The sequence below is a fragment of the Dermacentor andersoni genome, chromosome 11 (genome assembly GCF_023375885.2).
Source record: "Dermacentor andersoni chromosome 11, qqDerAnde1_hic_scaffold, whole genome shotgun sequence".
NCBI classification, from domain to species: Eukaryota; Metazoa; Arthropoda; class Arachnida; order Ixodida; family Ixodidae; genus Dermacentor; species Dermacentor andersoni.
In genome coordinates, this window is record NC_092824.1 from 45,452,994 (window position 1) to 45,468,391 (window position 15,398).

The window sequence follows — 15,398 nt, forward strand, 5'->3', positions numbered from 1 at the left end:
CCAGCACAGATCTGAACTGTCCGCGAAGAAACGTAACTGATCCCGAATTTTGACACGAAAAGTTATTTGTGATTGCCCAGTCCCATAGATGCTTTCCGCACGGGTCTGTCCTGGATCCCCATGATACATGATGAGAGTTGAAGTCACCTGCCAAAATTATATCTTTACCGCATTTCGCCATAACCGAGTCCAGTGAGTGTGTATCCTGCACACCCGAGGGAAAGTATATATTGACTAATGAGAAAGGCCTACTGCCAGGGAGAGTAATTTCTACTGCTAGAATTTCACACTCTGGAGACATCAGCTGGAATGATATATTTGCCCTGTGGCGAAACTTGCTTGAGACCATAATTAACAGTCCCCCACCTCTCGATGGGCGATCTAGGCGAAAGGACCTAAAATTGCGCAGAGAAAATTGTTTTTCAGGGGATAACCAGGTTTCTTGCAGTAAAATTACATCTGGAGAAATTTGAGACGATAGAACGTTTAAATCTGCAGAAGCAGCGAATAGTGATCTGCAGTTCCACTGCAATACCCTCATCTACCTTCCAGTGATGAGAGCACCGCAGAGGCCACAGCCTCCTCCAATATATTACCTTTCGGGTTGACTTCAGGGAGGATTTTCTTGGATTTACTACCTGATTGTGAAGTGGTAGCCTCAAGGGGAGAACACCTTTTATGTGCCCTCACGGCAATTTCCATGTTTGAGGTATCTGGATAATCAGGGTTGTCTGGGCTATTAGTTGCCTTGGTTGAGGTACCTGCGACAGACCTGACATGCTCTATATGGGTTGCGGACGCAATTGCTCCATTTTCCTGAGAGTGGGTTAAACAAGCATTCATGTCAGAGCATGATGGCAGGGCAGTGACACTCGGTAATAATTTTTCTAACCTTGAGGTAACCAGTCCATTGAAGCATTCCGTGACGCTTTCTACTATGCGCTCCATAACTTTAGCCATAGACTTTTCAATACCTTGTGCGATTACCTCTGGCAGGCTTCCATCAACGACAGCTTGGGTTCGTGCTGTCACACTCGCATAACCATGGGCTCTTTCTTTTACCGCCGCAATTGCCTCTTGACGTGAGCAGCGCCTTTTGTCCATAACCTCCATTATTTGGACTTCTTGAGTTCTCGCAGCGCAGTTTGAGTAATCAGCTTTGTGGGCTCCACCGCAGAGGCAGCAAGAGACCGACTCGGCCCAGCAATTACTAGTGGAATGGCTCCCGCCGCAGACTCAACAACGAAGGCTGGATTTGCGACCACCCATGCTGTGACCATAGCGCCAACAATTTCGACATGGTAATGGACGCGAGGCAAGAGGGTCCACTCTGAATATTAGAGGCCAGACTTTTATCTCTGTAGGGCAAGACGTACCTGCGAACGTGGCAATTACTGACTCAGTAGGGACGCGTGTATTGTCCACCGTTCTGTTGCACCGGTAAGCAGCAATTACTCCCGCCGCGGAGAGCTTTTCTAGGGTCTCTGTCGGACTTAAGGAGGAGTCTACACCACGAACTATTCCCTTAGTGCAGGCAAGATGCGGGGGAATGAAGGCACTCACTTGCATCGATCCAAATGATGAGCACTTAAGTCGTACACACACGCCTGGTCTGGCGAACGGCAAACAATCCCACCTCTGCCAAACTGTCGCACACCAGTGATGTGCAAGTAGTGATGCGTTGCCACCTGAAGTTCCGCCTGCACTGCCTTCGGGTTGTTGAGCCGGATGGCTCCTCCATGCAGAGGCACCAGCGCCACAGGAATGCTGCTCACCCCACTACGAAAGAAAGCTTCAAGAGGCATTTTATCAGGTGGTAGCGAGGCCGACCAGGGCGGAGATCGCCCCGAGCCGTCCCCTGGAGAACATCTAGACATTTGTGGCTCTATCGCCGTAGCAGACAATGTAAATTTATCTTAAAACCCTGCTTGGTATCTACAAAGCTGGACTAAATCTGCCCGACACTTAGCCAAAACCCCGAAAGCTCACTGTTGCGATCCGAACCGAAGTTCTAGAGCGCACTCTTCTTGACGTCTTCTTCTTGACGGCGCGCGTTGTCGGCGCGGCCACCCAGACCCAGACTTGGATCGCGCAATACCTTCAAGCAAGCAAGTCCGACTTTGCTTGCTTCCTTGCCAGGGCAAACTTGCCAGGGCAAACGTAGTGTTTGTTTGAAGAAAACAACTTCTTCATTGCTTTCTTCATTACCTGTTGCACATGCGCAGCCCAGCTGAGATCAGATGAAATCAAAACCCACAAATATTTGTACTGAGTCACTGTACGGAGGGAGACACTGTCAAAGGTATATGGAAATAATAGTTTACTAATTTTTTTCTTGCTTATGCTCATTGCGACCGTTTTTTTCATGTTTAACTACCGCCAGTCGCGCCACCACTGGGCCTACATTGTGCAGGGAATCGTCAAGGGCGATTTGGTGGCTAATATCTTTAATCTCACTGAAAAGCATCCAATCGTCTGCGAATAACCTAATTTTACCGTTTACTGTTTCGACAATATCACCTATAAACAAAAAAAAACGTGTGAGAGGGCAGAACAGATCGCTGTGGGACACCCGAAAAGGCCTTGACTGTGTCGGAGCTATGTCCGTTATATTGCACGAACTGGTAGCGAATTAAAAAGTAGTCGCTTATCCAGTCAATGTTTGGACCATTGCCAAGTTTTTCTGTGAGTATAACTATAAGGTTAGAGTGAGACACACGGTCGAAGGCTTTAGAAAAAAATTGCGTCGATTTATGATTGTTCATTTATTGCTAGCCCAAAGTCATGCGAGGCCTATACGAGTTTGGGAACGGTAGATAGTCCACTTCTGAATCCGTACTGAGAAGGGAACATCAGAGCGTTTTCTTCCACTTGCTTAGTTATTGATTTTCAGATAATATGCTAAAGAATTTTACACCTAGTGCTTGTCAGAGAGATGAGCCTGTAGTTGGATGAAGGTGAAATGTCAACAGATTTATGTACCGGTATTGTCACCGTTGGCGCACCATGCCTTACAACCACGTTTTGAATAAAGAATCGCGCTGCTTAGACTGCGATGCTGCTTGGAAGCGGCTTGGTTTCTGCATAGCGTTTTAGGCTATTCGGTGGCAACTATTACCCACTTATTGCCAGTATTGAAAGTTGGGAATGGACTGAGTAGGTCCATGCCGGTTTGCGAAAATGGCGTCGTAGGCAAGTAGACTGATTGTAGTAGCCCAGCTGGTTTCATATGTGGTCGTTTGCGTCGTTGAGAATCGAGGCACGTGCGAACGTGATGTTTCCCAAAGGCGGCGATCCTCGCCCAGTAATATTTCTCTTTGAGTCGGGCCAGTGTTCGCGTGTAGCCGAGGTGGCCAGATGTCGGTTCATCGTGGCAGTCTTGCAAGACCCCATGATGGATGGACGTTGGGACGACAAGTAGGAAGCTGCTTCGCTTGTGGGGAAGCTCTTGTAGAGAACATCATTACGGAAGCGAAATGATAGCAATCTTCTTGCAGATATTTTGGGTGGGCTTGTGATCCAGCCTTCTAAAAAAATCATTTAGCGGAATCAGTTCGCTGTCTTCTCACTGCTGGCGAGCAGTGGTGGCAGTGCCTATCCTGTAATCTTATATTCCTACAAATCATATCATCGTATAAATCTTATATTCCTATAAAAGCCATATTCTGTCGTTCTGGTTCGATAGGTGGCCTAGAAAGGTAGTTGGTGTCGGAGATGGCGGTCAACGGACAACATCTGCGTTGCGGAGCTGCCACGTCTGGGGATGTGGCTAGGGAACCGAAAACGATTGCCGTATTTCTTGGCGCAAAACTTCAGCCACCGACGCAGCCGCGCATTCACTTGGCGTCGAAGTAACCTTCTTGATATTTTCCTGAACGATTTCGCTTATCAGCCAGTGCAAGGAACCCTTCTCTGTGACAGTCACTGCTGCGGCGTTTGCCGGTCCACCGCTGGTCAGCTGATCATACTGGCGGCAGCGCAGGTGTGACGCGTGCTCTATGGCTGTCGATTCTTTAATAAATTCATCGATATTCGCCGACGGGTTCCGCAGAAGGCTAGCAAGCAGCTACTCCTTTACGCCGCGCAAGGGGTGGCTGACTTTTTTTTCTGTCGGACATAGAGGGGTCTGCACGAAGAAAAAGATGAGGCTTGTCTTCAGCGAACATGGCTACAGTTTCATTCGGCTTTTGAATTCGTGATTCGAGAAGACGTTGGGTGTGGTCTCGCCTTTCGGTGCTCTCAATGTATAGAGGGATAGGCGGCGGAACTCTTCCCAGCTTTCCCAGTTTCCCTCGCGATTTACGTAGCAAGTGCGGGCTCCGTCATTAAAAGAGAAATACACGTAAGATAGCTTCTGTCCAGCATGCCACTCATTATACCTGGTTATGCGCTCGTACTCCTCGAGCCATTCTTCTGCATCATAGTAGGCGTTGCCGCGGGAGCTCATAGAAGATCGAGGATTCAAAGGAGTCACTTGTGCAGGACCTAAGTTCGCCAGGTCTTGAACACTCGTGGTAACAGGCAGACGTCCTGGTAGAGAACCAAATTCTGCGCTTAAGGCTAGTAGGCGGCGGCTGGCGAGGTGAACGGGTGCTTTAACCCATGGTAAACGGAATATCATATCACGTGGGCTTATCGGCTATGTCGTGGCTATCAACAAAAAAGTGCTCGCTGTTGCAATAACCGCGCTTTTACTTTTATGAGCCGAGATTCACGTTCCGTGATTGGCCTTACTTTGCCAGAGGCTGGAGTTAGTGCTTCATGATGGACCACCGTAACAGTGGGATGTCCACTGATAATTTCTCTATAACCTTTTCAATGATGTCAGCAGATAATCATCGATGAAACAATAAGCTTATCAGCAATACTTTATAGAAAAAAATGATCACCGGCAATTACTATACTCCTTAATGCGAATTTCGAGCACATCTGTTTAGGTGTCTAGAATTCGCGATATAATTTGGCAAAAAATTTGATTATGAAGAAAAAGCAGAGGCTCGGCAGCGTTTGTTCGGACAGTTTGTTTAGCAGCAGCGGCAAGCGTAACATTTATACCGGTTGCCTCGCTCATTGTTCAGGAAGAAAGCGTGAACCCGAGACCGCGTAGCTCTTGCGGGGCACATCTTCTAGCGACCGCAGAGCCACAGGCGAGGTGGCGCACACGCTGTGGGTCCGTAGCCCACGTCAGCGCTTTCTTTCTGTGCGGGCCGCGTGCCTGTCTTGGTACCTTTTCACGCGAAACTTGTACGGGCTCACAAGTTTTGGTGGCGATTTAGTAACACAAAAACAAGTTGCTGCCATAGCTGATCAGGTATGGCAAAGCCGACACAATGCGGCAGTTCAATCAGTTGACAGCTACGCCTACGCTGGAGCGTGAGTCATTAGCAAGCATTCCAGTTGCATAGGCGTGCGCTCACGCCACGCGCGAACAATCAGCCGTTTCGCTTCGGCTGGGGTTGGAAAGGACAGGAAAGGGTGTCGCGCGTGCTGCGCCAGATTCGTTTCGGTTGAGTTCAGTCTGGAAAAACGGATGGGACAGCCACGCGTTGTGCATTACACCGAGGAACGGGCAGCCTTCGACGAGCCCATGAAAGAGATAGCCGTCAGCGCGACAATCCAGTCGTTAAGGACGAACGTACCGTGCGCGCGCGCATACGTTACGTCACGTTGGCGAGAACAACAGCTTCTATAGTTCGACCAGTGCTTCGACCCACTGAAACAGTCAACGTAGTCGGACACGTAATCGGACACTGCTAACGCGCTCCGACGCACCCTGCGTCGAGCGACGCTCGCCCGCGCGCCAATAACGTCGGACTTAAACGCGCCTTTAGGGCCGCCCGAGCTCAGGCAATCCGACAGCAACGAGAATATGCCGAGCTGAGGGAGCGGGAGGGCGACGCACTCCGGCATGTTACCTGTGGGCTACTTAACCGCAGCGAAGGTCGGGTGCATGCAGGACAAGCTTCACTTACCCCAATTTTCTGATAGGGGAAGGGCTGCTCATTTTTTTTCACCATATCGTCCTTCGGTTTCCACCTCCTGCTTCAGGCGCACCCTCCTTTCCGCTTTCCTCCTGTCGTCTTTCATCCTCCCCACTGCGCTCCGCGTTCGCTTTCATATTTCGCTGGGCTTGTTCGCTCGGTTATGCCGAGGCTGACGCCGACGCTAGCTGCAGGAACGGGCGCCTTAGAGCGGCGCACTAAAAGATTGTGCACTCCGCGTTTAGCTAATTGACCTTGCCTAAACATGCGGTGGGCACGAAGCAGTTTTCGTTATATATGATTAATCTAACAGAGCCGCCTAAATTCACTAGATATTTCTACAGAAAAAAACAAAAATATTTTCCTTGGTGCACTGATGATTGTGATAGAGCTTATGCCTAAGGAAAGCTGCATGGAAAACTCTTATTTTTATAATTACAGCCCTCTAAATTGTATTCACAACAAATTTTATACGGCAATATGTACGCGGAAAATTGGCAAAGCTGAGGACGATTATAACGTTAATGTAAGCGCTTACTTGTCCTATACGAATGATAAGAAAGCGCTTCGCAGATTCATGGAACACAACAGGAATTGGTCTGTCAGTCACATTTCAAACTTAGTCCAGTGGAAGCAAAGACTCGTCTTGATTGCCTAGCACGTGGCAACCAGCAGCTTACCAGAGTAATGGTTCCGAATAACAATACTGCCCCGTATGATGCATGCTTAATTTGCTAGATCGGAGAGGTAGCCGCTCAAATCCTGCCGCTCGTCCCAGGCACCGTCGTCACCTTCTTCTATAACCTCTTTTTTAGGCAGCATTGCAGTCCCCGTTTCGTAGATGAAGCTAGTTTGGAGAGTGACAAGACACCAGTACTATGCCGTCACGCTGTTCCTACTGGAAAGGAGTAGTAACAGTGGGAAGTTCAGGAGCGTTAGCAGCCAGACAGTCGTTGAAATTGTTTTCATCGGTATGTGTCTGTACCAATGGAAGGCGAGAAAGGCACTCGGTGTCAGCATGAGGACGGCCATTCTTGTTAGTTACCACAAAGCTGTACCTTGGAGATTGCAAAGCTAATTGTGCCAGACGACCAGATGGATCCGGAAGATTTACAAGCCAGTGTAAAGAATGCTAAATATATAAATAGAATTTCTGAAGAGCAAAGGCACCCGCGAGACATGATTGCTCCATGGCATTAAAAAGTGGTCCAAAATTTCTGGGAAATCTGGCATCAACAACAACGTGTTCCATCTCATTGTGACGTTGTACGAACACTGCTCCGATGTTTGACGATGTCTATACTGACGTCAGTGTAGGTTTCGGTTGAAGAAGACACGAAGTCACGCAGTCAAAGCCCCCGACATAAGTAGGAATCTTGAATCGACAGAACGACGACTGTTATTGTGGAGTTCAATTGAACCATTCATCTTTTTGTAACCGAGGCATGAATGAATGCTCAGTGTCCGCGAATCTCGCGAAAAAAGCGACGAGAATACGAGCCTGATCCTGGAAAACCGCATAGCTGTAGTGCAGACAGCGGTGGTTGGATGAGCGCGTGCTGGCTGCCTCAGTCTTCCGTGCGTTGTCTGACTGCATCGAGAATGACGAGATGTTCACGATAACCTGCGTCTGACACTCACCAAACTGCTACTTAGAATCAAGCCAGCTTTCTGTGCCGCAATTCAAAACCAGCTTAAGGCTTCTGTTATGCGCTTCAAAGGTACGGCTGGAAATGACATCAGCCAGGTGACATAGACGTATCATCCGCTTTAATCCACGAAGAATTGTGTCCATGGCTATACCGTTGTTGGCGGGCGTTACAGAATCAGGATGGGAGGGCCTGAAATGCGAAGTAATCTCTTGGTGTAACAAATGCGGTTTCTCCTTTGTTCGCGATGTCCATAAGCAGCTGCCAATACACTTACATTAACGAGACAGCATTAAGGGCCCCATGTCGTAAAAAATCCGGCGTCCGGCATCAAACATCGGACGTCGTTTCGGCAAAAATATTTTTGATCCAGCCATACCCAGGCCCTCCATATGACGCAAGGAAGTTACTGAACTAATGAAATTTCTCAAGCTAAACTACGTAGAAAAATCATAGAGTACGACTTACACACAACCTACATATGTGATAGCGTCGGACTGTTATTTGACTACGCGAGAAAACATATTTCTGTTACGCGAAATTTCAGACACCCCTTTTCCAGCGTTTCTACCATTCATAGGCTAGGTATGCAGTCCGCCATTTGCGAGTGGCGGTGCCTGGGTATCTTGGAGGCTACGGAGCGGCATGCTCGGTACCTTGCAATACCACCAGATGGCGCTTGCCTCCGCCACATCATAAAGCCCCTCAATTTTTCAAAAGTAGCGCCATTCTTAGATCTTTCCGACACCCCGCTCACCCTGGCGCGACCTCCTCCACGCTTCCTGTCGCCCCAGACTCCTCCGCTCCCCCATTGGCCAATCTGTGTCACGTGGAAGCGGGCGCCGCGCTTTTGTATATTTTTTTCTTTCCAGCGCGGAGCAGGCGCCGCGCTTTTGTATATTTTTTCTTTCCAGCGCGCGCCGACCTCCATTGTTGGGCCTGCGCGACGAAAGTACGGCAGGTGGACTGACAGAGTGCGTTAGCTCAATAGGATGTGCAGGGCCGAAAACTTAATTGCGATGCCATGCTGCTGCGCCTTCGGTTGCCGCAACAGACACAGCGAGGGCAAAAAGCTTTTTGCTTTGCCGTCCGGCGGGCGCAACGCAAAAAGAAGTGTGGATTCGCAGGATCGGGCGGGCTGACTTCGAGCAAATGGCAAAGAACGCACGGCTTAGTGAAGTAAGGGCCACGGTTACTCACAACCTCTTATTTTGAGCCTAGTTCACGCCTTCCGCTTCGAAAAAGTGGGTGTTCATGCTCTGCGTGGTTTTTAGCGCGTTGTTTGACTTTCTTTTTTCGAATGTGCTCTCTTTGTTTCATATAGTATCGTCTTGCGGTGAAATGCACGCATCTGCAGCTGGCCTGTGACATAAAAGCGACTTTATTCAGGGTGTGTTTTGAGCTCCACCAGAAGTTAGCACATTCTCGACGCTATTGCAAGGCTCACTATGACTTTCGATGCAGTCTTTTGGCTTCGAATGTACGCCCGCATGTATTGATTTGGTTTGTGGTGATTAGTGTTTTAGCGTTCCGAAGCGACTAAAGCTAGGATGGAGGTCGTAGTGGATAGCTCGCCTGGGGATGTTTAACGTGCACTTTGATCGTAGAGTTGTACGTGGGCCGGTAAATTCCTCGTCGGCGTTTCATAATACTCGCGCGCTAGCGCTGCTTTAGAAGTTGGTGCCTCGGCGCGATTGTATTTATTCAATAAATTTTATTTACTAGCGTAACAACTTGTCATTATTTCGTATTATTGACGGCGCTTCCAGGGCACCAAAGCGGCAACGGAAACACCAAAGCTAGAACCAGCGCTGGATGGGGCTCGCCGAAGCCTGTGCATGCCAAGGGGGTATAAGATCGCGGACAGGTAATTTTGTATGCGAACACTCCCTGCGACGCCTGCATTAGTGTAATGTTACGTGCTCTTCAGAGGCCTCCGTTAGCCATTACATGTGCCCTCCTGGAGCAGTACTTGTAAAAAATATATATATATCGTCACGATTACCAAAGCACCCCGCAATGAAAAAACGGCCCTGTTGCCAGGCATTGCTGACCGCACACAGCCGGAATCTCTCACGCGCCGACCGAACAAAAGTGTCCTGCAGGTACGTGAATGAACCTACGAAACCACGTACACATACTTTCACGCTGTCAACACCTGAAACTTTGGTAATTACGCGCGTGTTTGAGTACACCGCGTGCTTGCGTCGCGTTTCAGCAACACGAACTCTCAACGTCGCGCGCTTTACGCCTTAAATACGCCTTGAATAATGGTCATTTTCTGTATTTCCTCCGCAATTCTAACACTAAATTCTAAAGGCCAGTTACCGACTGACGAAGAAAGATCTCGATTGAAAAAACTGCTCCGCAGGGCTCGAACGAACTTTTCTGTGGATTTCCTCCCGTAGCGTGTTAGCCGTCGTCTGCTACGGCAGGCCCACCACCGGCGGCGCCACCGTCGAGGCCGCGCCGAGCGGAGGAGGAGGGAAGCGAATGGCGCTACTTTGGGAGATCGAGGGGCCTTACCACATCACGGCCCACGCAACACGCCGCTCCGGTGTATGTGGAAAGGTGTAATGGCTCCAGGACTTACTTTTGAAAATGCGGTTGCTTTTTTTTAAATCAGAGGTACAATCAGGACTCGATGGGAACCAAAGGTCAGTGGGTCGGCTCGCATTGGGCGTTCACGGGTAGACTACAAATGAAGCTGTGCAAGGTGATATGGGCTGGACTAGTTTTGAAGTGAGGGAAGCTCACAGTAAAATTGATCATGAAGAACGACTGAGGAATATGGAAGAAAGTGAATGGGCTCGAAGAGTGTTGAGGTATCTGTAATGGAGAAACATTGATTCACAGTGGAGGAAAAGAACTTGGAGGCTTACCAGCAACTATGCGGCCTGTAGAGTGGGCAACACAGCAACAAAAAACGTCAAGCGGGAAGTCAGAGAGGCTGAAATATTTTCATGGGTGGCGGCAATGGAAAAGAAACCTGCCAAATTCCAACAAGCTACCAGTCTGTTGACTATGCAGAAATCTGGCATATCGGGTAGTCGGCCTCTTGGCTTATCGGCCTGTTGGCCTATCGGCCTGTTGGCGTATCGGCCTGTTGGCTTATCAGCCTGTTGGAGCTCATGGCCTAAGCCTATTAGGCCTGCACATACACAGCCTTGTGTTATTTGGCAGAAAATAAATCTTTCTCTGAATACCTGAAATTACTTTTTTTTACCGAAAGTGCCACAGTAGGCAAAAAAGCTTGCGGCCCAAACAATCACTGCCTTCATACGTCGCCCGGCTTCTGTGCAAGGTGCTTTCAAACATTCTTCATCCTTTTTTTTTCTGGGTCTTCGTCGCGCACATCACTGCGCATGTATTGCTGCTCAAGAGAGCTGCAAGTAAAGACCAAGGAGCAAATTCAAAAACATATTTATCAATGCAGTTGGAATGTATATTTACACAGTAAAGCGTTACATAATTATGCATAAGGCTCGAGTGCTATAACACGTGTTTGTACTATATTAGTCAGTGTGAGTGCAAAGTGAATTAAGACGGCATGTTGGCAAAGAATGCAATGCACCTGTGAATACAACCGGCGTTATAGGTGTTGAGAGAGGGAAGCTGGCTTTTGGCACTATTTGTTTGCGGGCACCCAACCACTCCTGAGAGGCCCAGTTGTGACCGCCCACATGGATGCGCCGTCTCACAGAGGAGTATGAGCCATTCAGCTCGAACCCACAAGCAGCAGCCACCATCGGCAAGAGAGGTGCAGGCAGGTTCACTAATAAAGCTTCATTTAAAGAATTATGTGGATCTCGCACACACCTGTGGGAATTGATGTACCTGCTCATTTGTGTTAAATAGCAACACACACTTCGTAATGTTCTTTTTATGTGGTTACAATATGCCATCAAACAGCTTTAAATGGTGCTGACTCTACCCTTAATGTCTACGTAAAAAGTGGCAGACAGTGACTCTTGCGAACGAACCCATGGTCATTGGAGTGTTTGAGAGAAGTCTATCTCTGTTCATGTTGCCAGAGAATGTAGATTTTGTACATGCATTTATCGGTAGCGATGCCATGACATGGACAAAATACCGATTGGCCAGGTAGCATGAAATGCATGGGCATGCAACAAAGTATTGACAAGATTTTTTTGGCTACTTCTGGAATATACCTTCCTGGCAAATTCATTTTTTCAGATTCTGTATTATTGGGACGATTAAGCACCGGCCACCATAAACTCCCGACCCTACGCTCAAAAGGAGAAAATATAGTAACTGCGCCATCCACTGTGGTTTTACTTGAATGATAAACACCATAGTTAAACTAAACACACAGAAAGTTCCTTTCATTGACAAAGCGCAGCCAACATAGCCAACATTACACATACAAGGGGCTTCGGGGTCCATTACTTCAGAATACTGAATTCCTATAATTTGTGAACATTGCAACGTTCAAAAATCTGAATAAATGAACTGCGCCGTGGTCGGCCACCTCAGTTGAAAGAGTAGTTCAGTGAATTTAAAGATTTCACTGCGTGTCACAGTATAAGATCTAAATGCACTCCGTTGCAAACATTTTAGTGAGGGCACCTTCTCGGGGGTTAAAGCGGGCCTCGGCTCCATCTGCCCCTTTGCCCGGCTCTTATTTCACAGTGTTCCTGTAACATTGCGGCGCCTTAGTTGATCTGACATCGAATAGACAGTGGCTGCCATGCAGCGAAACAGGGAATCCATTGGGGCCCGAAAGAAGATGCCCCAGCCTCCTTTTCGAGCCGCCGGTTGCTCCCAGCATAGATCTGGAACGTAAAGAATTGCATTAGGTATTATATATTAACACGCACAATAAACACTATCTAGAATATCCTGAAACAGCAATGAGCTGCATAGGCGTCTGTTCGTGGACACTACATTTGAGAGTTCTGGCAATTCACCCTTCTGGCTTTTCTTAAATGAGAGCCCACCATGCAAATAGCACAAATAATGAATTGTTATAGAATATTGTGTGCATGACTACGGCCAAATGAAAGAAAATTCGACTGTGCAAGAAGTCTAACTCAAAGCAGCATAGCGAGGCAAAATTTGGCATTCGAAATACAGAATGGGAACAAAAGCTAGCAAAAAAATAAGGTTGATTGCTTTATCATAGGAATCAGTGGAACACGAAAGTGAAACGCGCTGTGACGGAAGCTGTAGCATGTTTATTGTGCATGAAGAATTAAGTTGCAAGTAGTCATAAACGGCACCCTACCACTGCAGAGGGATCCTCGACAATTGCCACAAGCGAATGTAGTGGAACGACTACTGACCGGGAAACATCCCCTAAAGACGCTGCATTGAACGTGCTGGAGCACTGTGCCCATCCGCCATAAACCACAGTCGTTCGCAAGCTGTGCTAGGAAAACCGAACGTGTTTTTAGTTCGACGTTAGGTTGCGGTGGCGGCAGCTTGCACTCGTTGTCTGGGAGCTCTTCGGTATTACATAATAAGTGCAGATTTTCTCGGACGCAGTGCCAAATACCGCACTGGAAGTGCAGTTTGCGAAACGTGCTACTTGTCCATCCAGGCAGTGAACAGTTACAGCAAGGCGAAAGCAGTCGCAGTTGTTTAGATAAAAACATTGTAAAACTCGTCGTAACCTCATCTGCGAACTCACAATCACTGAAAAGCATTAGGAAGGGATGCCCACGCATGAAATTCCAACGACGCGCACAAGAGACGCGAACCCGCGAACACTACGATACCCTGGCACATAAGTGGATCGGATTGACTTACATTGGTTCCCCGCATCTCTCTCGTGCCTGCGTACCTGAACAATGTGGGTTTACCGCTGGATTTGAGCATTTCGCTTGTTTATTACTGCTTTATTACTGTTCTGCAAGACGCGGCGTGGAAGCGAAAGTTCTGCGAACGCGCTGCCCGCGTTGCATACCCGATGCTCGGGCAACTACTTAGACGGCGCCGGGCCAACGACCATCGGGCATTACGTTAACCTCTGGGTCACTTCTTTTTCACGGCTCTTCAACGCACAGTTCTGCTAAGCTCTTCCTGTGAAGGAATCACGCTCGAGTCTTAAGTGAAGCGTAAACGTGAACGTACAGGTTTAGTTTACAGAAGCATAATAAAACATTCGAAAAAGCACCGGCTATGGCTGATGACTGCCGCTGCACGCTTCACAGCATGACTACCATTCATGCTGTGGAGGCTGCCACGAAAAGAATCCTGCACAGCGTTAGCATCACGTAGTAGTTCTGCGGAAACCCGCAAGGTGGAGAGAAGTAATGAATAAAGAGAAAATCAGACATCCACCCGTTCGTAGCAAATGCTACAAAGGAAACCCATACGGGTTCCTCGAAAGAAAAGCCTCATAGTTGAAGAAAAATTCGTCCTGGTCCGGGACTCGGACCAGGACGAATTTTTCTTCAACTATTTTTCTTCTCTCCACCTTGCGGGTTTCCGCAGAACTACTACGTCAAACCTTGCCTTTGCCTCGCGTGTTGTCGACGAATTCGACTTCACCCTGCCATCTGCTAGCCGCCTGGTTAGCTCAGATGGTAGAGCGGCTGCCCCGGAAAGGCGGTGGTCCCGGGTTCGAGTCCCGGACCAGGACGAATTTTTCTTCAACTATGAGGCTTTTCTTTCGAGGAACCCGTATGGGTTTCCTTTGTAGCGTTTGCTACGAACGGGTGGATGTCTGATTTTCCCTTTATTCATTAGTTCTCTCCACCTTGCGGGTTTCCGCAGAACTACTACGTCAAACCTTGCCTTTGCCTCGTGTGTTGTCGACAAATTCGACTTCGCCCTGCCATCTGCTAGCCGCCTGGTTAGCTCAGATGGTAGAGCGGCTGCCTCGGGAAGGCGGTGGTCCCGGGTTCGAGTCCCGGACCAGGACGAATTTTTCTTCAACTATGAGGCTTTTCTTTCGAGGAACCCGTATGGGTTTCCTTTGTAGCACTTGCTACGAACGGGTGGATGTCTGATTTTCCCTTTATTCAGCATTAGCATCAACTTCAAAAAATCGCTTATGGCTGTGGAGTTGCGAGCTCAGTGTGAAGTTTCATTGCCTCTATGAACAAAATTAGATGCTCTAGTACGTGAAATTATATCAGGCCATGCGATCTTACAACAACTTCATGAAGCTTCACAACACTATAAAAGTATTGAGATAAAGCCCGCGACCAAAGTAAAGGATTCATGAAATAATATGAATGTATTCGCAGTGCGCGTGTACTTAAGGTGAATGTAACCATTTGCGATCGCTCCCCTCAAAAATCATTCTCAAAGCGTGAAATTCGGTCGTATCGTGCCATATTGTTACAAACCCTCTGGAATTTCATCGCACTGCCAAATCTTTGCGGTAAAGCCATCGACAGAAGTAACACATCGTGGAATCAAACGAATGACTACACGCTGTGCTTGTGCTTGAGGTGATCGTAATAAATTGCTACCGCTCAGCTCAAAATCACACTGAAAGCGCTAAATTCGGTCGTATCGTGCGACATCGTTACAGATTTGTCGAACTTCACCGCAGTGCCAATTCGTTGCGGTAAAGCCATCAACAGAAGTAACAAATCGTGGAATCAGACGAATGAGTGCACAGGTGAATGTAATAAATTGCTACCGCTCCGCTAAGGTGAATGTAATTATTTTCTAAAAGACATGTTTTTTGACGCTAGTTAAAAAAACACACAAAGGCAAGACACAAAGAAGACACTAGGGGCTTTGTTGCTGCCCGTGTTGTCTTCTATGTGTCTTACTTTTGTGTGTGTTT

The 15,398-nt window shown here is 48.0% G+C and overlaps 2 non-coding genes across 2 annotated transcripts; both read left to right on the plus strand.

Moving 5' to 3' along the window:
* The first annotated feature begins 14,163 nt into the window (after positions 1-14,163).
* On the plus strand, positions 14,164-14,238 carry TRNAS-GGA (transfer RNA serine (anticodon GGA)). Its single transcript has one exon. It is a non-coding gene; the product is annotated as a tRNA-Ser (tRNA).
* A 207-nt stretch (positions 14,239-14,445) lies between these two features.
* TRNAP-GGG (transfer RNA proline (anticodon GGG)) lies at positions 14,446-14,520 on the plus strand. Its single transcript has one exon. It is a non-coding gene; the product is annotated as a tRNA-Pro (tRNA).
* Positions 14,521-15,398: the final 878 nt, after the last annotated feature.